This window comes from Schistocerca piceifrons, unplaced genomic scaffold (assembly GCF_021461385.2).
Source record: "Schistocerca piceifrons isolate TAMUIC-IGC-003096 unplaced genomic scaffold, iqSchPice1.1 HiC_scaffold_1224, whole genome shotgun sequence".
Lineage (NCBI taxonomy): Eukaryota > Metazoa > Arthropoda > Insecta > Orthoptera > Acrididae > Schistocerca > Schistocerca piceifrons.
This window is the reverse complement of record NW_025727042.1, coordinates 62,296-84,369: the sequence shown is the minus strand read 5'-3', so window position 1 is coordinate 84,369 and position 22,074 is coordinate 62,296. Positions and strand designations below refer to the sequence as shown.

The 22,074-nt window shown below is 42.1% G+C and overlaps 12 non-coding genes across 12 annotated transcripts; all 12 read left to right on the top strand.

Annotated features, from left to right (window-relative positions):
* The first annotated feature begins 79 nt into the window (after positions 1-79).
* LOC124729894 lies at positions 80-286 on the top strand. The gene has a single exon (XR_007007787.1). It is a non-coding gene; the product is annotated as a small nucleolar RNA U3 (small nucleolar RNA).
* A 953-nt stretch (positions 287-1,239) lies between these two features.
* LOC124729919 lies at positions 1,240-1,358 on the top strand. Its single transcript, XR_007007810.1, has one exon. It is a non-coding gene; the product is annotated as a U5 spliceosomal RNA (small nuclear RNA).
* A 2,411-nt stretch (positions 1,359-3,769) lies between these two features.
* On the top strand, positions 3,770-3,976 carry LOC124729896. Its single transcript, XR_007007789.1, has one exon. It is a non-coding gene; the product is annotated as a small nucleolar RNA U3 (small nucleolar RNA).
* Positions 3,977-4,929: 953 nt separating this feature from the next.
* Positions 4,930-5,047, top strand: LOC124729929. The gene has a single exon (XR_007007819.1). It is a non-coding gene; the product is annotated as a U5 spliceosomal RNA (small nuclear RNA).
* A 2,410-nt stretch (positions 5,048-7,457) lies between these two features.
* LOC124729895 lies at positions 7,458-7,664 on the top strand. The gene has a single exon (XR_007007788.1). It is a non-coding gene; the product is annotated as a small nucleolar RNA U3 (small nucleolar RNA).
* Positions 7,665-8,613: 949 nt separating this feature from the next.
* LOC124729918 lies at positions 8,614-8,732 on the top strand. Its single transcript, XR_007007809.1, has one exon. It is a non-coding gene; the product is annotated as a U5 spliceosomal RNA (small nuclear RNA).
* Positions 8,733-11,141: 2,409 nt separating this feature from the next.
* Positions 11,142-11,348, top strand: LOC124729900. Its single transcript, XR_007007792.1, has one exon. It is a non-coding gene; the product is annotated as a small nucleolar RNA U3 (small nucleolar RNA).
* Positions 11,349-12,301: 953 nt separating this feature from the next.
* LOC124729917 lies at positions 12,302-12,420 on the top strand. Its single transcript, XR_007007808.1, has one exon. It is a non-coding gene; the product is annotated as a U5 spliceosomal RNA (small nuclear RNA).
* A 2,409-nt stretch (positions 12,421-14,829) lies between these two features.
* LOC124729898 lies at positions 14,830-15,036 on the top strand. The gene has a single exon (XR_007007791.1). It is a non-coding gene; the product is annotated as a small nucleolar RNA U3 (small nucleolar RNA).
* Positions 15,037-15,989: 953 nt separating this feature from the next.
* On the top strand, positions 15,990-16,108 carry LOC124729915. The gene has a single exon (XR_007007806.1). It is a non-coding gene; the product is annotated as a U5 spliceosomal RNA (small nuclear RNA).
* A 2,410-nt stretch (positions 16,109-18,518) lies between these two features.
* Positions 18,519-18,725, top strand: LOC124729893. Its single transcript, XR_007007786.1, has one exon. It is a non-coding gene; the product is annotated as a small nucleolar RNA U3 (small nucleolar RNA).
* A 953-nt stretch (positions 18,726-19,678) lies between these two features.
* Positions 19,679-19,797, top strand: LOC124729914. Its single transcript, XR_007007805.1, has one exon. It is a non-coding gene; the product is annotated as a U5 spliceosomal RNA (small nuclear RNA).
* Positions 19,798-22,074: the final 2,277 nt, after the last annotated feature.

The following is a 22,074-nucleotide window of genomic DNA, read 5'->3' as shown; positions in this document are numbered from 1 at the left end:
ATGTGAAGAGTGTGTCGTATTCTCGTAGGCGTGTTGACGGTCTCGTGGCATAAGTAGCGAGCGGTGATAGCTTGCAAGCAAGATCATACTTCACAGGATCATTTCTGTAGTATGTCTTCAACTCTCTCTAGTTCAAAGCTGGAGTAGACGTAACCACGATGATGAGTGGTAGCACTTTCCCTGAGCGTGAGGCTTGCGATCGAGATTCATCGCATCTTGGTTGTAATCGATGATCGTTCACCACATTCTGAGGGATGTGGGAAGGGAATAGCGCTTTCCGAGTGGTGGTTTTATTATATAGATTAGAAGCGTAAGTCATACCTTTGGTATCGGGACACGCGTCGTTGCAGAAATGTCGCTGCAGGTTGTGGAAGGACTTTGATTGCCACATGTCATGAAAGCTTTGTGGAAGTTTCTCGAGTGTCACGGGGACGAGCCATTTGATTTGGCCTGCTCCAAGTGCTAGGCTTGGATGACAACGACGTACTTTTGAGTTACAAGAATGAGTGAGCAACACAAGAAGAGTGCAATTGATGACCATAAAAAGCTGACACACAACACAGTCTTGACAATCACCACTAATGCATGATGTACGAAACATTTAGGAGGAGCACGTTTGGCTAGCAAACATGAATTGAGTGATTTGCAAGGCACTGTTATCTGCAAGAAGGAATGCATGAAATTGGCAAATGAATAAGACTGGTTCAAATACTATCGACAGAAATTTTATTTCTGTTGTCAACTAGTATTAATTAGATGTGTGGGAGTAGGGGGATATTTCCCTTGCACCATACATCTACATACACGTTGCGTCTGATGTGGCCTAGATTTGCGTACAAAGAACTGTCTAGTTGTCAGTTTTTTCAGTGAACGAGTGTGGTAGGGAGGAGAGAGATTAGTGTTAGATGCAGAGCAGTGCGGGCAGTTGTGTGTCGGACGTTGTATGTCGGACGGTGAGTCGCCGACAGGAATTAGGCGTGCTGCCATCTGTCGGCAGGTGAGGTAATGAAGCAGCTTGAATGGTGACAGAAATGATGGAAATAGTTAACTAAAGAGTAATAGCGACGACATTTGGCAGACACGTGTTTCAGCGTTGACAGTTAGTTTGGGGTGTGTGCTTGCATGACAGTGGAAGTCTGTTGACGGTAGAGAAGTAGACAAGACGGAAAGAATTTTCCGCGTTCTCGCGGAGAAGTAATAGAGAAGCAGCCATAAGTATTGAAGTGAGGGCGTTGATCGGCACTCTGGTTTCCCTTCAAAACGAATAAATCTTTCGCCTTTTACTAAAGATTTCCGTGGAGGGGAACATTAAATGAGTCTATAAGGTATTTTTCGTAGTGCTCGGCTATTGCTGAGCCATCATCACAAGTGAAAACGTAATGTAAGTAGCAAGAGGTAGATTGTGTTGTGTGAATGAAGGGCGTGGAGTAGCGGATGACGTTGGTTCAGGCAGATATTTGTTTTTTTAAAATTTGAAATTGTAATAGGCCGTGTCGTAGTATAATGAAACAAGTACATTTGCCCTGAAATGGCGTGCAGTGTGTTAGACGATTGTGTAAAGAGAGAGCTACAGGACTACCTGGAAACACTTGGTGAACCCTTGCCGTACCTCAGTTCTAGATGATTTGAGAGTGTTTACTTGCACTGCAGTTGCACAACAGCATATAAACTGATATTTGGAAGTGAATGATGAATGATAGGCTTTGTAAGAAATACTGGTATGTGATTAGTAGATTATGTTTTGAAACCCAAAATTATTTTTACCACAGAAGTTTGTGATTTGTAGGTATGATGTGAGTGAGCTTTGGGCCGAAGATGGTGGTTAGTTGGGCAGGATAAGTATTTAAATGGTTTTCAATAGAGTGGATATTAGTGACACTGGCTTGTTGCCATAATGTGTTTGTTCATAACAGTGTACTCAGTTGTGTAGAAGATTTAGGTGAGAAAGAGACAGTTGTTGAATATGACATAAATAGCTAGAAATGAAGTAAGTAGCAATTTCCTGCTAGGTGTAGTTTGGGTATGGTGTGTCTCAGTGAGAGAGAAATCTTGAAATTGAAGGGTTGTTCCTAGCTACAGTCTTGGAAACTATGTATCTGCTGTTGACTCCAATGTTTTCAAGATTACTTGTGTACAAAATTGGGCAGACTTTGCAGTTTTCTTCTTCAGTAAATCAGTGGAAGGTGGTGCAGATAATGGTAAAAATGTTCAGTGCCTCCTGTGAGTTGTTGATGCTGCTTGTCTTTTAAGTAAAATTGATAGGGGCTCTTGATTGACCCAGCCATACACAGAGCTGGTGCATACTTGGCTTGAGAAGACTTTGGTCAGTAAATGATGAAATACCAACACAGTGCTCACAACAAAGCTCCTTTCCCTGCATTCTAGTTTCCCTCGGGTATAGAGTGACATGATATTGGCAGAGGATGTGCAGATAATCACTTTGATCAGGCTGTTTGTTTTTTTAATGCTCTTTTACCAGAATCCATGCATAGTGATAACTGTGTTCTCTGGTGGAACACGATGAGAACATTGTGTGAAGTGCACGGAAGTAGCTATTTGAGTATGTATGAAAATGTGAGGTAACCACTGTTACTCCTAAATTTCTGTGGAATAAAGTTTTCTGTATGTGTGTGTGTTTGAAAATCCCAGAGGTTCAAGTGGTAGTTTATATGTTGCAAGCGAAAAAAGCTTTTTAGTAAACTGAGGCACTAGCATTAGTTTCCTGTTCACTGTGACAAGGAAGCTAGTATAAAAAGTAGTTTGTGGTTTTGCTTGCAAAGAAGTGCTCATGGGATGAAAGCACTGCTTGGGATTATTCTGAGATGATGGGGGGGATTGCTAAACATGTAGCATTTTAGTAAGGAGCTTGTCGGAGTAGTTGTATAGTTGTAAAATTATTTGTTATTTTATGAGAAATTTCTTTATTCATAGCACATGGGCCATCATAGTTGAAGCATACAGATTGGCATGGCATGCGTAGGTCTGTAAAATGTCCTGACAGTGATGTTCATAGAGACTTGTTGTGTACTTTGATTCTTCATCTGTTTAACAGTAGACATAAGAAATGTATTAGTGGAGCAAGTAGCTGTGAAATTACTGGTGTATGATTGATAGTATGGACGTGGCGCTGAATGGAAGTGTTTGTTCAGCTGTGGGTGTTTTCATAATTGCCATGTGAGGAAGAGCAATACTCGTGATAGGCGAAAAGAGATACAGAGAGAAACACATTTGTTGCGAGTATTGTATATCAGCAGCTCCAAGGGCGGGTATCAAGTAAGACGCAAAGTGAAACGAAAGAGGAAGTATGCATGAAAGAGGCCAAATATCGACAAGAGTTCGCACTGTTAGAGTGAGGTGAATGAGCTAGTGCTGTGCGAAAATTTTCGAAGAGAGAGGCGGTTTTAAAGAAAGCACAAGAGTCCTATGAATGCCCTCTTGTGTGTTTCTCTTTCAGTGGCTATTTGGCATGTCTGCTTGCGCCATAGAATGCTACTGTATGTGCCCCAGGCCGCCATCTAGCGGCCGGAGGTGCAAGCGGTGTTTACATACAGTCTCGCCTGAGGCAATGGTCTCTCATTTCGGAACGCAAGAAGCACTGGTAGCGCACAAAATAGCTGAGTGAGATCATGGCGGCCAAGTCAGAGTAGAAGTTGGTTCTTTGCAGAATGTCCGAGCTTGTAAATCGCGAAATGTGAAGAGTGTGTCGTATTCTCGTAGGGCGTGTTGACGGTCTCGTGGCATAAGTAGCGAGCGGTGATAGCTTGCAAGCAAGATCATACTTCACAGGATCATTTCTGTAGTATGTCTTCAACTCTCTCTAGTTCAAAGCTGGAGTAGACGTAACCACGATGATGAGTGGTAGCACTTTCCCTGAGCGTGAGGCTTGCGATCGAGATTCAGCGCATCTTGGTTGTAATCGATGATCGTTCACCACATTCTGAGGGATGTGGGAAGGGAACAGCGCTTTCCGAGTGGTGGTTTTATTATATAGATTAGAAGCGTAAGTCATACCTTTGGTATCGGGACACGCGTCGTTGCAGAAATGTCGCTGCAGGTTGTGGAAGGACTTTGATTGCCACATGTCATGAAAGCTTTGTGAAAGTTTCTCGAGTGTCACGGGGACGAGCCATTTGATTTGGCCTGCTCCAAGTGCTAGGCTTGGATGACAACGACGTACTTTTGAGTTACAAGAATGAGTGAGCAACACAAGAAGAGTGCAATTGATGACCATAAAAAGCTGACACACAACACAGTCTTGATAATCACCACTAATGCATGATGTACGAAACATTTAGGAGGAGCACGTTTGGCTAGCAAACATGAATTGAGTGATTTGCAAGGCACTGTTATCTGCAAGAAGGAATGCATGAAATTGGCAAATGAATAAGACTGGTTCAAATACTATCGACAGAAATTTTATTTCTGTTGTCAACTAGTATTAATTAGATGTGTGGGAGTAGGGGGATATTTCCCTTGCACCATACATCTACATACACGTTGCGTCTGATGTGGCCTAGATTTGCGTACAAAGAACTGTCTAGTTGTCAGTTTTTTCAGTGAACGAGTGTGGTAGGGAGGAGAGAGATTAGTGTTAGATGCAGAGCAGTGCGGGCAGTTGTGTGTCGGACGTTGTATGTCGGACGGTGAGTCGCCGACAGGAATTAGGCGTGCTGCCATCTGTCGGCAGGTGAGGTAATGAAGCAGCTTGAATGGTGACAGAAATGATGGAAATAGTTAACTAAAGAGTAATAGCGACGACATTTGGCAGACACGTGTTTCAGCGTTGACAGTTAGTTTGGGGTGTGTGCTTGCATGACAGTGGAAGTCTGTTGACGGTAGAGAAGTAGACAAGACGGAAAGAATTTTCCGCGTTCTCGCGGAGAAGTAATAGAGAAGCAGCCATAAGTATTGAAGTGAGGGCGTTGATCGGCACTCTGGTTTCCCTTCAAACGAATAAATCTTTCGCCTTTTACTAAAGATTTCCGTGGAGGGGAACATTAAATGAGTCTATAAGGTATTTTTCGTAGTGCTCGGCTATTGCTGAGCCATCATCACAAGTGAAAACGTAATGTAAGTAGCAAGAGGTAGATTGTGTTGTGTGAATGAAGGGCGTGGAGTAGCGGATGACGTTGGTTCAGGCAGATATTTGTTTTTTAAAATTTGAAATTGTAATAGGCCGTGTCGTAGTATAATGAAACAAGTACATTTGCCCTGAAATGGCGTGCAGTGTGTTAGACGATTGTGTAAAGAGAGAGCTACAGGACTACCTGGAAACACTTGGTGAACCCTTGCCGTACCTCAGTTCTAGATGATTTGAGAGTGTTTACTTGCACTGCAGTTGCACAACAGCATATAAACTGATATTTGGAAGTGAATGATGAATGATAGGCTTTGTAAGAAATACTGGTATGTGATTAGTAGATTATGTTTTGAAACCCAAAATTATTTTTACCACAGAAGTTTGTGATTTGTAGGTATGATGTGAGTGAGCTTTGGGCCGAAGATGGTGGTTAGTTGGGCAGGATAAGTATTTAAATGGTTTTCAATAGAGTGGATATTAGTGACACTGGCTTGTTGCCATAATGTGTTTGTTCATAACAGTGTACTCAGTTGTGTAGAAGATTTAGGTGAGAAAGAGACAGTTGTTGAATATGACATAAATAGCTAGAAATGAAGTAAGTAGCAATTTCCTGCTAGGTGTAGTTTGGGTATGGTGTGTCTCAGTGAGAGAGAAATCTTGAAATTGAAGGGTTGTTCCTAGCTACAGTCTTGGAAACTATGTATCTGCTGTTGACTCCAATGTTTTCAAGATTACTTGTGTACAAAATTGGGCAGACTTTGCAGTTTCTTCTTCAGTAAATCAGTGGAAGGTGGTGCAGATAATGGTAAAAATGTTCAGTGCCTCCTGTGAGTTGTTGATGCTGCTTGTCTTTTAAGTAAAATTGATAGGGGCTCTTGATTGACCCAGCCATACACAGAGCTGGTGCATACTTGGCTTGAGAAGACTTTGGTCAGTAAATGATGAAATACCAACACAGTGCTCACAACAAAGCTCCTTTCCCTGCATTCTAGTTTCCCTCGGGTATAGAGTGACATGATATTGGCAGAGGATGTGCAGATAATCACTTTGATCAGGCTGTTTGTTTTTTTAATGCTCTTTTACCAGAATCCATGCATAGTGATAACTGTGTTCTCTGGTGGAACACGATGAGAACATTGTGTGAAGTGCACGGAAGTAGCTATTGAGTATGTATGAAAATGTGAGGTAACCACTGTTACTCCTAAATTTCTGTGGAATAAAGTTTTCTGTATGTGTGTGTGTTTGAAAAATCCCAGAGGTTCAAGTTGGTAGTTTATATGTTGCAAGCGAAAAAAGCTTTTTAGTAAACTGAGGCACTAGCATTAGTTTCCTGTTCACTGTGACAAGGAAGCTAGTATAAAAAGTAGTTTGTGGTTTTGCTTGCAAAGAAGTGCTCATGGGATGAAAGCACTGCTTGGGATTATTCTGAGATGATGGGGGGGATTGCTAAACATGTAGCATTTTAGTAAGGAGCTTGTCGGAGTAGTTGTATAGTTGTAAAATTATTTGTTATTTTATGAGAAATTTCTTTATTCATAGCACATGGGCCATCATAGTTGAAGCATACAGATTGGCATGGCATGCGTAGGTCTGTAAAATGTCCTGACAGTGATGTTCATAGAGACTTGTTGTGTACTTTGATTCTTCATCTGTTTAACAGTAGACATAAGAAATGTATTAGTGGAGCAAGTAGCTGTGAAATTACTGGTGTATGATTGATAGTATGGACGTGGCGCTGAATGGAAGTGTTTGTTCAGCTGTGGGTGTTTTCATAATTGCCATGTGAGGAAGAGCAATACTCGTGATAGGCGAAAAGAGATACAGAGAGAAACACATTTGTTGCGAGTATTGTATATCAGCAGCTCCAAGGGCGGGTATCAAGTAAGACGCAAAGTGAAACGAAAGAGGAAGTATGCATGAAAGAGGCCAAATATCGACAAGAGTTCGCACTGTTAGAGTGAGGTGAATGAGCTAGTGCTGTGCGAAAATTTTCGAAGAGAGAGGCGGTTTTAAAGAAAGCACAAGAGTCCTATGAATGCCCTCTTGTGTGTTTCTCTTTCAGTGGCTATTTGGCATGTCTGCTTGCGCCATAGAATGCTACTGTATGTGCCCCAGGCCGCCATCTAGCGGCCGGAGGTGCAAGCGGTGTTTACATACAGTCTCGCCTGAGGCAATGGTCTCTCATTTCGGAACGCAAGAAGCACTGGTAGCGCACAAAATAGCTGAGTGAGATCATGGCGGCCAAGTCAGAGTAGAAGTTGGTTCTTTGCAGAATGTCCGAGCTTGTAAATCGCGAAATGTGAAGAGTGTGTCGTATTCTCGTAGGGCGTGTTGACGGTCTCGTGGCATAAGTAGCGAGCGGTGATAGCTTGCAAGCAAGATCATACTTCACAGGATCATTTCTGTAGTATGTCTTCAACTCTCTCTAGTTCAAAGCTGGAGTAGACGTAACCACGATGATGAGTGGTAGCACTTTCCCTGAGCGTGAGGCTTGCGATCGAGATTCAGCGCATCTTGGTTGTAATCGATGATCGTTCACCACATTCTGAGGGATGTGGGAAGGGAACAGCGCTTTCCGAGTGGTGGTTTTATTATATAGATTAGAAGCGTAAGTCATACCTTTGGTATCGGGACACGCGTCGTTGCAGAAATGTCGCTGCAGGTTGTGGAAGGACTTTGATTGCCACATGTCATGAAAGCTTTGTGAAAGTTTCTCGAGTGTCACGGGGACGAGCCATTTGATTTGGCCTGCTCCAAGTGCTAGGCTTGGATGACAACGACGTACTTTTGAGTTACAAGAATGAGTGAGCAACACAAGAAGAGTGCAATTGATGACCATAAAAAGCTGACACACAACACAGTCTTGATAATCACCACTAATGCATGATGTACGAAACATTTAGGAGGAGCACGTTTGGCTAGCAAACATGAATTGAGTGATTTGCAAGGCACTGTTATCTGCAAGAAGGAATGCATGAAATTGGCAAATGAATAAGACTGGTTCAAATACTATCGACAGAAATTTTATTTCTGTTGTCAACTAGTATTAATTAGATGTGTGGGAGTAGGGGGATATTTCCCTTGCACCATACATCTACATACACGTTGCGTCTGATGTGGCCTAGATTTGCGTACAAAGAACTGTCTAGTTGTCAGTTTTTTCAGTGAACGAGTGTGGTAGGGAGGAGAGAGATTAGTGTTAGATGCAGAGCAGTGCGGGCAGTTGTGTGTCGGACGTTGTATGTCGGACGGTGAGTCGCCGACAGGAATTAGGCGTGCTGCCATCTGTCGGCAGGTGAGGTAATGAAGCAGCTTGAATGGTGACAGAAATGATGGAAATAGTTAACTAAAGAGTAATAGCGACGACATTTGGCAGACACGTGTTTCAGCGTTGACAGTTTGGGGTGTGTGCTTGCATGACAGTGGAAGTCTGTTGACGGTAGAGAAGTAGACAAGACGGAAAGAATTTTCCGCGTTCTCGCGGAGAAGTAATAGAGAAGCAGCCATAAGTATTGAAGTGAGGGCGTTGATCGGCACTCTGGTTTCCCTTCAAAACGAATAAATCTTTCGCCTTTTACTAAAGATTTCCGTGGAGGGGAACATTAAATGAGTCTATAAGGTATTTTTCGTAGTGCTCGGCTATTGCTGAGCCATCATCACAAGTGAAAACGTAATGTAAGTAGCAAGAGGTAGATTGTGTTGTGTGAATGAAGGGCGTGGAGTAGCGGATGACGTTGGTTCAGGCAGATATTTGTTTTTTTAAAATTTGAAATTGTAATAGGCCGTGTCGTAGTATAATGAAACAAGTACATTTGCCCTGAAATGGCGTGCAGTGTGTTAGACGATTGTGTAAAGAGAGAGCTACAGGACTACCTGGAAACACTCGGTGAACCCTTGCCGTACCTCAGTTCTAGATGATTTGAGAGTGTTTACTTGCACTGCAGTTGCACAACAGCATATAAACTGATATTTGGAAGTGAATGATGAATGATAGGCTTTGTAAGAAATACTGGTATGTGATTAGTAGATTATGTTTTGAAACCCAAAATTATTTTTACCACAGAAGTTTGTGATTTGTAGGTATGATGTGAGTGAGCTTTGGGCCGAAGATGGTGGTTAGTTGGGCAGGATAAGTATTTAAATGGTTTTCAATAGAGTGGATATTAGTGACACTGGCTTGTTGCCATAATGTGTTTGTTCATAACAGTGTACTCAGTTGTGTAGAAGATTTAGGTGAGAAAGAGACAGTTGTTGAATATGACATAAATAGCTAGAAATGAAGTAAGTAGCAATTTCCTGCTAGGTGTAGTTTGGGTATGGTGTGTCTCAGTAAGAGAAATCTTGAAATTGAAGGGTTGTTCCTAGCTACAGTCTTGGAAACTATGTATCTGCTGTTGACTCCAATGTTTTCAAGATTACTTGTGTACAAAATTGGGCAGACTTTGCAGTTTCTTCTTCAGTAAATCAGTGGAAGGTGGTGCAGATAATGGTAAAAATGTTCAGTGCCTCCTGTGAGTTGTTGATGCTGCTTGTCTTTTAAGTAAAATTGATAGGGGCTCTTGATTGACCCAGCCATACACAGAGCTGGTGCATACTTGGCTTGAGAAGACTTTGGTCAGTAAATGATGAAATACCAACACAGTGCTCACAACAAAGCTCCTTTCCCTGCATTCTAGTTTCCCTCGGGTATAGAGTGACATGATATTGGCAGAGGATGTGCAGATAATCACTTTGATCAGGCTGTTTGTTTTTTTTAATGCTCTTTTACCAGAATCCATGCATAGTGATAACTGTGTTCTCTGGTGGAACACGATGAGAACATTGTGTGAAGTGCACGGAAGTAGCTATTTGAGTATGTATGAAAATGTGAGGTAACCACTGTTACTCCTAAATTTCTGTGGAATAAAGTTTTCTGTATGTGTGTGTGTTTGAAAATCCCAGAGGTTCAAGTTGGTAGTTTATATGTTGCAAGCGAAAAAAGCTTTTTAGTAAACTGAGGCACTAGCATTAGTTTCCTGTTCACTGTGACAAGGAAGCTAGTATAAAAAGTAGTTTGTGGTTTTGCTTGCAAAGAAGTGCTCATGGGATGAAAGCACTGCTTGGGATTATTCTGAGATGATGGGGGGATTGCCAAACATGTAGCATTTTAGTAAGGAGCTTGTCGGAGTAGTTGTATAGTTGTAAAATTATTTGTTATTTTATGAGAAATTTCTTTATTCATAGCACATGGGCCATCATAGTTGAAGCATACAGATTGGCATGGCATGCGTAGGTCTGTAAAATGTCCTGACAGTGATGTTCATAGAGACTTGTTGTGTACTTTGATTCTTCATCTGTTTAACAGTAGACATAAGAAATGTATTAGTGGAGCAAGTAGCTGTGAAATTACTGGTGTATGATTGATAGTATGGACGTGGCGCTGAATGGAAGTGTTTGTTCAGCTGTGGGTGTTTTCATAGTTGCCATGTGAGGAAGAGCAATACTCGTGATAGGCGAAAAGAGATACAGAGAGAAACACATTTGTTGCGAGTATTGTATATCAGCAGCTCCAAGGGCGGGTATCAAGTAAGACGCAAAGTGAAACGAAAGAGGAAGTATGCATGAAAGAGGCCAAATATCGACAAGAGTTCGCACTGTTAGAGTGAGGTGAATGAGCTAGTGCTGTGCGAAAATTTTCGAAGAGAGAGGCGGTTTTAAAGAAAGCACAAGAGTCCTATGAATGCCCTCTTGTGTGTTTCTCTTTCAGTGGCTATTTGGCATGTCTGCTTGCGCCATAGAATGCTACTGTATGTGCCCCAGGCCGCCATCTAGCGGCCGGAGGTGCAAGCGGTGTTTACATACAGTCTCGCCTGAGGCAATGGTCTCTCATTTCGGAACGCAAGAAGCACTGGTAGCGCACAAAATAGCTGAGTGAGATCATGGCGGCCAAGTAAGAGTAGAAGTTGGTTCTTTGCAGAATGTCCGAGCTTGTAAATCGCGAAATGTGAAGAGTGTGTCGTATTCTCGTAGGGCGTGTTGACGGTCTCGTGGCATAAGTAGCGAGCGGTGATAGCTTGCAAGCAAGATCATACTTCACAGGATCATTTCTGTAGTATGTCTTCAACTCTCTCTAGTTCAAAGCTGGAGTAGACGTAATCACGATGATGAGTGGTAGCACTTTCCCTGAGCGTGAGGCTTGCGATCGAGATTCATCGCATCTTGGTTGTAATCGATGATCGTTCACCACATTCTGAGGGATGTGGGAAGGGAATAGCGCTTTCCGAGTGGTGGTTTTATTATATAGATTAGAAGCGTAAGTCATACCTTTGGTATCGGGACACGCGTCGTTGCAGAAATGTCGCTGCAGGTTGTGGAAGGACTTTGATTGCCACATGTCATGAAAGCTTTGTGGAAGTTTCTCGAGTGTCACGGGGACGAGCCATTTGATTTGGCCTGCTCTAAGTGCTAGGCTTGGATGACAACGACGTACTTTTGAGTTACAAGAATGAGTGAGCAACACAAGAAGAGTGCAATTGATGACCATAAAAAGCTGACACACAACACAGTCTTGATAATCACCACTAATGCATGATGTACGAAACATTTAGGAGGAGCACGTTTGGCTAGCAAACATGAATTGAGTGATTTGCAAGGCACTGTTATCTGCAAGAAGGAATGCATGAAATTGGCAAATGAATAAGACTGGTTCAAATACTATCGACAGAAATTTTATTTCTGTTGTCAACTAGTATTAATTAGATGTGTGGGAGTAGGGGGATATTTCCCTTGCACCATACATCTACATACACGTTGCGTCTGATGTGGCCTAGATTTGCGTACAAAGAACTGTCTAGTTGTCAGTTTTTTCAGTGAACGAGTGTGGTAGGGAGGAGAGAGATTAGTGTTAGATGCAGAGCAGTGCGGGCAGTTGTGTGTCGGACGTTGTATGTCGGACGGTGAGTCGCCGACAGGAATTAGGCGTGCTGCCATCTGTCGGCAGGTGAGGTAATGAAGCAGCTTGAATGGTGACAGAAATGATGGAAATAGTTAACTAAAGAGTAATAGCGACGACATTTGGCAGACACGTGTTTCAGCGTTGACAGTTAGTTTGGGGTGTGTGCTTGCATGACAGTGGAAGTCTGTTGACGGTAGAGAAGTAGACAAGACGGAAAGAATTTTCCGCGTTCTCGCGGAGAAGTAATAGAGAAGCAGCCATAAGTATTGAAGTGAGGGCGTTGATCGGCACTCTGGTTTCCCTTCAAAACGAATAAATCTTTCGCCTTTTACTAAAGATTTCCGTGGAGGGGAACATTAAATGAGTCTATAAGGTATTTTTCGTAGTGCTCGGCTATTGCTGAGCCATCATCACAAGTGAAAACGTAATGTAAGTAGCAAGAGGTAGATTGTGTTGTGTGAATGAAGGGCGTGGAGTAGCGGATGACGTTGGTTCAGGCAGATATTTGTTTTTTTAAAATTTGAAATTGTAATAGGCCGTGTCGTAGTATAATGAAACAAGTACATTTGCCCTGAAATGGCGTGCAGTGTGTTAGACGATTGTGTAAAGAGAGAGCTACAGGACTACCTGGAAACACTTGGTGAACCCTTGCCGTACCTCAGTTCTAGATGATTTGAGAGTGTTTACTTGCACTGCAGTTGCACAACAGCATATAAACTGATATTTGGAAGTGAATGATGAATGATAGGCTTTGTAAGAAATACTGGTATGTGATTAGTAGATTATGTTTTGAAACCCAAAATTATTTTTACCACAGAAGTTTGTGATTTGTAGGTATGATGTGAGTGAGCTTTGGGCCGAAGATGGTGGTTAGTTGGGCAGGATAAGTATTTAAATGGTTTTCAATAGAGTGGATATTAGTGACACTGGCTTGTTGCCATAATGTGTTTGTTCATAACAGTGTACTCAGTTGTGTAGAAGATTTAGGTGAGAAAGAGACAGTTGTTGAATATGACATAAATAGCTAGAAATGAAGTAAGTAGCAATTTCCTGCTAGGTGTAGTTTGGGTATGGTGTGTCTCAGTAAGAGAAATCTTGAAATTGAAGGGTTGTTCCTAGCTACAGTCTTGGAAACTATGTATCTGCTGTTGACTCCAATGTTTTCAAGATTACTTGTGTACAAAATTGGGCAGACTTTGCAGTTTCTTCTTCAGTAAATCAGTGGAAGGTGGTGCAGATAATGGTAAAAATGTTCAGTGCCTCCTGTGAGTTGTTGATGCTGCTTGTCTTTTAAGTAAAATTGATAGGGGCTCTTGATTGACCCAGCCATACACAGAGCTGGTGCATACTTGGCTTGAGAAGACTTTGGTCAGTAAATGATGAAATACCAACACAGTGCTCACAACAAAGCTCCTTTCCCTGCATTCTAGTTTCCCTCGGGTATAGAGTGACATGATATTGGCAGAGGATGTGCAGATAATCACTTTGATCAGGCTGTTTGTTTTTTTTAATGCTCTTTTACCAGAATCCATGCATAGTGATAACTGTGTTCTCTGGTGGAACACGATGAGAACATTGTGTGAAGTGCACGGAAGTAGCTATTTGAGTATGTATGAAAATGTGAGGTAACCACTGTTACTCCTAAATTTCTGTGGAATAAAGTTTTCTGTATGTGTGTGTGTTTGAAAATCCCAGAGGTTCAAGTTGGTAGTTTATATGTTGCAAGCGAAAAAAGCTTTTTAGTAAACTGAGGCACTAGCATTAGTTTCCTGTTCACTGTGACAAGGAAGCTAGTATAAAAAGTAGTTTGTGGTTTTGCTTGCAAAGAAGTGCTCATGGGATGAAAGCACTGCTTGGGATTATTCTGAGATGATGGGGGGATTGCCAAACATGTAGCATTTTAGTAAGGAGCTTGTCGGAGTAGTTGTATAGTTGTAAAATTATTTGTTATTTTATGAGAAATTTCTTTATTCATAGCACATGGGCCATCATAGTTGAAGCATACAGATTGGCATGGCATGCGTAGGTCTGTAAAATGTCCTGACAGTGATGTTCATAGAGACTTGTTGTGTACTTTGATTCTTCATCTGTTTAACAGTAGACATAAGAAATGTATTAGTGGAGCAAGTAGCTGTGAAATTACTGGTGTATGATTGATAGTATGGACGTGGCGCTGAATGGAAGTGTTTGTTCAGCTGTGGGTGTTTTCATAGTTGCCATGTGAGGAAGAGCAATACTCGTGATAGGCGAAAAGAGATACAGAGAGAAACACATTTGTTGCGAGTATTGTATATCAGCAGCTCCAAGGGCGGGTATCAAGTAAGACGCAAAGTGAAACGAAAGAGGAAGTATGCATGAAAGAGGCCAAATATCGACAAGAGTTCGCACTGTTAGAGTGAGGTGAATGAGCTAGTGCTGTGCGAAAATTTTCGAAGAGAGAGGCGGTTTTAAAGAAAGCACAAGAGTCCTATGAATGCCCTCTTGTGTGTTTCTCTTTCAGTGGCTATTTGGCATGTCTGCTTGCGCCATAGAATGCTACTGTATGTGCCCCAGGCCGCCATCTAGCGGCCGGAGGTGCAAGCGGTGTTTACATACAGTCTCGCCTGAGGCAATGGTCTCTCATTTCGGAACGCAAGAAGCACTGGTAGCGCACAAAATAGCTGAGTGAGATCATGGCGGCCAAGTAAGAGTAGAAGTTGGTTCTTTGCAGAATGTCCGAGCTTGTAAATCGCGAAATGTGAAGAGTGTGTCGTATTCTCGTAGGGCGTGTTGACGGTCTCGTGGCATAAGTAGCGAGCGGTGATAGCTTGCAAGCAAGATCATACTTCACAGGATCATTTCTGTAGTATGTCTTCAACTCTCTCTAGTTCAAAGCTGGAGTAGACGTAATCACGATGATGAGTGGTAGCACTTTCCCTGAGCGTGAGGCTTGCGATCGAGATTCATCGCATCTCGGTTGTAATCGATGATCGTTCACCACATTCTGAGGGATGTGGGAAGGGAATAGCGCTTTCCGAGTGGTGGTTTTATTATATAGATTAGAAGCGTAAGTCATACCTTTGGTATCGGGACACGCGTCGTTGCAGAAATGTCGCTGCAGGTTGTGGAAGGACTTTGATTGCCACATGTCATGAAAGCTTTGTGGAAGTTTCTCGAGTGTCACGGGGACGAGCCATTTGATTTGGCCTGCTCCAAGTGCTAGGCTTGGATGACAACGACGTACTTTTGAGTTACAAGAATGAGTGAGCAACACAAGAAGAGTGCAATTGATGACCATAAAAAGCTGACACACAACACAGTCTTGATAATCACCACTAATGCATGATGTACGAAACATTTAGGAGGAGCACGTTTGGCTAGCAAACATGAATTGAGTGATTTGCAAGGCACTGTTATCTGCAAGAAGGAATGCATGAAATTGGCAAATGAATAAGACTGGTTCAAATACTATCGACAGAAATTTTATTTCTGTTGTCAACTAGTATTAATTAGATGTGTGGGAGTAGGGGGATATTTCCCTTGCACCATACATCTACATACACGTTGCGTCTGATGTGGCCTAGATTTGCGTACAAAGAACTGTCTAGTTGTCAGTTTTTTCAGTGAACGAGTGTGGTAGGGAGGAGAGAGATTAGTGTTAGATGCAGAGCAGTGCGGGCAGTTGTGTGTCGGACGTTGTGTGTCGGACGGTGAGTCGCCGACAGGAATTAGGCGTGCTGCCATCTGTCGGCAGGTGAGGTAATGAAGCAGCTTGAATGGTGACAGAAATGATGGAAATAGTTAACTAAAGAGTAATAGCGACGACATTTGGCAGACACGTGTTTCAGCGTTGACAGTTAGTTTGGGGTGTGTGCTTGCATGACAGTGGAAGTCTGTTGACGGTAGAGAAGTAGACAAGACGGAAAGAATTTTCCGCGTTCTCGCGGAGAAGTAATAGAGAAGCAGCCATAAGTATTGAAGTGAGGGCGTTGATCGGCACTCTGGTTTCCCTTCAAAACGAATAAATCTTTCGCCTTTTACTAAAGATTTCCGTGGAGGGGAACATTAAATGAGTCTATAAGGTATTTTTCGTAGTGCTCGGCTATTGCTGAGCCATCATCACAAGTGAAAACGTAATGTAAGTAGCAAGAGGTAGATTGTGTTGTGTGAATGAAGGGCGTGGAGTAGCGGATGACGTTGGTTCAGGCAGATATTTGTTTTTTTAAAATTTGAAATTGTAATAGGCCGTGTCGTAGTATAATGAAACAAGTACATTTGCCCTGAAATGGCGTGCAGTGTGTTAGACGATTGTGTAAAGAGAGAGCTACAGGACTACCTGGAAACACTTGGTGAACCCTTGCCGTACCTCAGTTCTAGATGATTTGAGAGTGTTTACTTGCACTGCAGTTGCACAACAGCATATAAACTGATATTTGGAAGTGAATGATGAATGATAGGCTTTGTAAGAAATACTGGTATGTGATTAGTAGATTATGTTTTGAAACCCAAAATTATTTTTACCACAGAAGTTTGTGATTTGTAGGTATGATGTGAGTGAGCTTTGGGCCGAAGATGGTGGTTAGTTGGGCAGGATAAGTATTTAAATGGTTTTCAATAGAGTGGATATTAGTGACACTGGCTTGTTGCCATAATGTGTTTGTTCATAACAGTGTACTCAGTTGTGTAGAAGATTTAGGTGAGAAAGAGACAGTTGTTGAATATGACATAAATAGCTAGAAATGAAGTAAGTAGCAATTTCCTGCTAGGTGTAGTTTGGGTATGGTGTGTCTCAGTGAGAGAGAAATCTTGAAATTGAAGGGTTGTTCCTAGCTACAGCCTTGGAAACTATGTATCTGCTGTTGACTCCAATGTTTTCAAGATTACTTGTGTACAAAATTGGGCAGACTTTGCAGTTTCTTCTTCAGTAAATCAGTGGAAGGTGGTGCAGATAATGGTAAAAATGTTCAGTGCCTCCTGTGAGTTGTTGATGCTGCTTGTCTTTTAAGTAAAATTGATAGGGGCTCTTGATTGACCCAGCCATACACAGAGCTGGTGCATACTTGGCTTGAGAAGACTTTGGTCAGTAAATGATGAAATACCAACACAGTGCTCACAACAAAGCTCCTTTCCCTGCATTCTAGTTTCCCTCGGGTATAGAGTGACATGATATTGGCAGAGGATGTGCAGATAATCACTTTGATCAGGCTGTTTGTTTTTTTAATGCTCTTTTACCAGAATCCATGCATAGTGATAACTGTGTTCTCTGGTGGAACACGATGAGAACATTGTGTGAAGTGCACGGAAGTAGCTATTTGAGTATGTATGAAAATGTGAGGTAACCACTGTTACTCCTAAATTTCTGTGGAATAAAGTTTTCTGTATGTGTGTGTGTTTGAAAATCCCAGAGGTTCAAGTTGGTAGTTTATATGTTGCAAGCGAAAAAAGCTTTTTAGTAAACTGAGGCACTAGCATTAGTTTCCTGTTCACTGTGACAAGGAAGCTAGTATAAAAAGTAGTTTGTGGTTTTGCTTGCAAAGAAGTGCTCATGGGATGAAAGCACTGCTTGGGATTATTCTGAGATGATGGGGGGATTGCTAAACATGTAGCATTTTAGTAAGGAGCTTGTCGGAGTAGTTGTATAGTTGTAAAATTATTTGTTATTTTATGAGAAATTTCTTTATTCATAGCACATGGGCCATCATAGTTGAAGCATACAGATTGGCATGGCATGCGTAGGTCTGTAAAATGTCCTGACAGTGATGTTCATAGAGACTTGTTGTGTACTTTGATTCTTCATCTGTTTAACAGTAGACATAAGAAATGTATTAGTGGAGCAAGTAGCTGTGAAATTACTGGTGTATGATTGATAGTATGGACGTGGCGCTGAATGGAAGTGTTTGTTCAGCTGTGGGTGTTTTCATAATTGCCATGTGAGGAAGAGCAATACTCGTGATAGGCGAAAAGAGATACAGAGAGAAACACATTTGTTGCGAGTATTGTATATCAGCAGCTCCAAGGGCGGGTATCAAGTAAGACGCAAAGTGAAACGAAAGAGGAAGTATGCATGAAAGAGGCCAAATATCGACAAGAGTTCGCACTGTTAGAGTGAGGTGAATGAGCTAGTGCTGTGCGAAAATTTTCGAAGAGAGAGGCGGTTTTAAAGAAAGCACAAGAGTCCTATGAATGCCCTCTTGTGTGTTTCTCTTTCAGTGGCTATTTGGCATGTCTGCTTGCGCCATAGAATGCTACTGTATGTGCCCCAGGCCGCCATCTAGCGGCCGGAGGTGCAAGCGGTGTTTACATACAGTCTCGCCTGAGGCAATGGTCTCTCATTTCGGAACGCAAGAAGCACTGGTAGCGCACAAAATAGCTGAGTGAGATCATGGCGGCCAAGTAAGAGTAGAAGTTGGTTCTTTGCAGAATGTCCGAGCTTGTAAATCGCGAAATGTGAAGAGTGTGTCGTATTCTCGTAGGGCGTGTTGACGGTCTCGTGGCATAAGTAGCGAGCGGTGATAGCTTGCAAGCAAGATCATACTTCACAGGATCATTTCTGTAGTATGTCTTCAACTCTCTCTAGTTCAAAGCTGGAGTAGACGTAACCACGATGATGAGTGGTAGCACTTTCCCTGAGCGTGAGGCTTGCGATCGAGATTCATCGCATCTTGGTTGTAATCGATGATCGTTCACCACATTCTGAGGGATGTGGGAAGGGAATAGCGCTTTCCGAGTGGTGGTTTTATTATATAGATTAGAAGCGTAAGTCATACCTTTGGTATCGGGACACGCGTCGTTGCAGAAATGTCGCTGCAGGTTGTGGAAGGACTTTGATTGCCACATGTCATGAAAGCTTTGTGGAAGTTTCTCGAGTGTCACGGGGACGAGCCATTTGATTTGGCCTGCTCCAAGTGCTAGGCTTGGATGACAACGACGTACTTTTGAGTTACAAGAATGAGTGAGCAACACAAGAAGAGTGCAATTGATGACCATAAAAAGCTGACACACAACACAGTCTTGACAATCACCACTAATGCATGATGTACGAAACATTTAGGAGGAGCACGTTTGGCTAGCAAACATGAATTGAGTGATTTGCAAGGCACTGTTATCTGCAAGAAGGAATGCATGAAATTGGCAAATGAATAAGACTGGTTCAAATACTATCGACAGAAATTTTATTTCTGTTGTCAACTAGTATTAATTAGATGTGTGGGAGTAGGGGGATATTTCCCTTGCACCATACATCTACATACACGTTGCGTCTGATGTGGCCTAGATTTGCGTACAAAGAACTGTCTAGTTGTCAGTTTTTTCAGTGAACGAGTGTGGTAGGGAGGAGAGAGATTAGTGTTAGATGCAGAGCAGTGCGGGCAGTTGTGTGTCGGACGTTGTATGTCGGACGGTGAGTCGCCGACAGGAATTAGGCGTGCTGCCATCTGTCGGCAGGTGAGGTAATGAAGCAGCTTGAATGGTGACAGAAATGATGGAAATAGTTAACTAAAGAGTAATAGCGACGACATTTGGCAGACACGTGTTTCAGCGTTGACAGTTAGTTTGGGGTGTGTGCTTGCATGACAGTGGAAGTCTGTTGACGGTAGAGAAGTAGACAAGACGGAAAGAATTTTCCGCGTTCTCGCGGAGAAGTAATAGAGAAGCAGCCATAAGTATTGAAGTGAGGGCGTTGATCGGCACTCTGGTTTCCCTTCAAAACGAATAAATCTTTCGCCTTTTACTAAAGATTTCCGTGGAGGGGAACATTAAATGAGTCTATAAGGTATTTTTCGTAGTGCTCGGCTATTGCTGAGCCATCATCACAAGTGAAAACGTAATGTAAGTAGCAAGAGGTAGATTGTGTTGTGTGAATGAAGGGCGTGGAGTAGCGGATGACGTTGGTTCAGGCAGATATTTGTTTTTTTAAAATTTGAAATTGTAATAGGCCGTGTCGTAGTATAATGAAACAAGTACATTTGCCCTGAAATGGCGTGCAGTGTGTTAGACGATTGTGTAAAGAGAGAGCTACAGGACTACCTGGAAACACTTGGTGAACCCTTGCCGTACCTCAGTTCTAGATGATTTGAGAGTGTTTACTTGCACTGCAGTTGCACAACAGCATATAAACTGATATTTGGAAGTGAATGATGAATGATAGGCTTTGTAAGAAATACTGGTATGTGATTAGTAGATTATGTTTTGAAACCCAAAATTATTTTTACCACAGAAGTTTGTGATTTGTAGGTATGATGTGAGTGAGCTTTGGGCCGAAGATGGTGGTTAGTTGGGCAGGATAAGTATTTAAATGGTTTTCAATAGAGTGGATATTAGTGACACTGGCTTGTTGCCATAATGTGTTTGTTCATAACAGTGTACTCAGTTGTGTAGAAGATTTAGGTGAGAAAGAGACAGTTGTTGAATATGACATAAATAGCTAGAAATGAAGTAAGTAGCAATTTCCTGCTAGGTGTAGTTTGGGTATGGTGTGTCTCAGTGAGAGAGAAATCTTGAAATTGAAGGGTTGTTCCTAGCTACAGTCTTGGAAACTATGTATCTGCTGTTGACTCCAATGTTTTCAAGATTACTTGTGTACAAAATTGGGCAGACTTTGCAGTTTCTTCTTCAGTAAATCAGTGGAAGGTGGTGCAGATAATGGTAAAAATGTTCAGTGCCTCCTGTGAGTTGTTGATGCTGCTTGTCTTTTAAGTAAAATTGATAGGGGCTCTTGATTGACCCAGCCATACACAGAGCTGGTGCATACTTGGCTTGAGAAGACTTTGGTCAGTAAATGATGAAATACCAACACAGTGCTCACAACAAAGCTCCTTTCCCTGCATTCTAGTTTCCCTCGGGTATAGAGTGACATGATATTGGCAGAGGATGTGCAGATAATCACTTTGATCAGGCTGTTTGTTTTTTTAATGCTCTTTTACCAGAATCCATGCATAGTGATAACTGTGTTCTCTGGTGGAACACGATGAGAACATTGTGTGAAGTGCACGGAAGTAGCTATTTGAGTATGTATGAAAATGTGAGGTAACCACTGTTACTCCTAAATTTCTGTGGAATAAAGTTTTCTGTATGTGTGTGTGTTTGAAAATCCCAGAGGTTCAAGTTGGTAGTTTATATGTTGCAAGCGAAAAAAGCTTTTTAGTAAACTGAGGCACTAGCATTAGTTTCCTGTTCACTGTGACAAGGAAGCTAGTATAAAAAGTAGTTTGTGGTTTTGCTTGCAAAGAAGTGCTCATGGGATGAAAGCACTGCTTGGGATTATTCTGAGATGATGGGGGGGATTGCTAAACATGTAGCATTTTAGTAAGGAGCTTGTCGGAGTAGTTGTATAGTTGTAAAATTATTTGTTATTTTATGAGAAATTTCTTTATTCATAGCACATGGGCCATCATAGTTGAAGCATACAGATTGGCATGGCATGCGTAGGTCTGTAAAATGTCCTGACAGTGATGTTCATAGAGACTTGTTGTGTACTTTGATTCTTCATCTGTTTAACAGTAGACATAAGAAATGTATTAGTGGAGCAAGTAGCTGTGAAATTACTGGTGTATGATTGATAGTATGGACGTGGCGCTGAATGGAAGTGTTTGTTCAGCTGTGGGTGTTTTCATAATTGCCATGTGAGGAAGAGCAATACTCGTGATAGGCGAAAAGAGATACAGAGAGAAACACATTTGTTGCGAGTATTGTATATCAGCAGCTCCAAGGGCGGGTATCAAGTAAGACGCAAAGTGAAACGAAAGAGGAAGTATGCATGAAAGAGGCCAAATATCGACAAGAGTTCGCACTGTTAGAGTGAGGTGAATGAGCTAGTGCTGTGCGAAAATTTTCGAAGAGAGAGGCGGTTTTAAAGAAAGCACAAGAGTCCTATGAATGCCCTCTTGTGTGTTTCTCTTTCAGTGGCTATTTGGCATGTCTGCTTGCGCCATAGAATGCTACTGTATGTGCCCCAGGCCGCCATCTAGCGGCCGGAGGTGCAAGCGGTGTTTACATACAGTCTCGCCTGAGGCAATGGTCTCTCATTTCGGAACGCAAGAAGCACTGGTAGCGCACAAAATAGCTGAGTGAGATCATGGCGGCC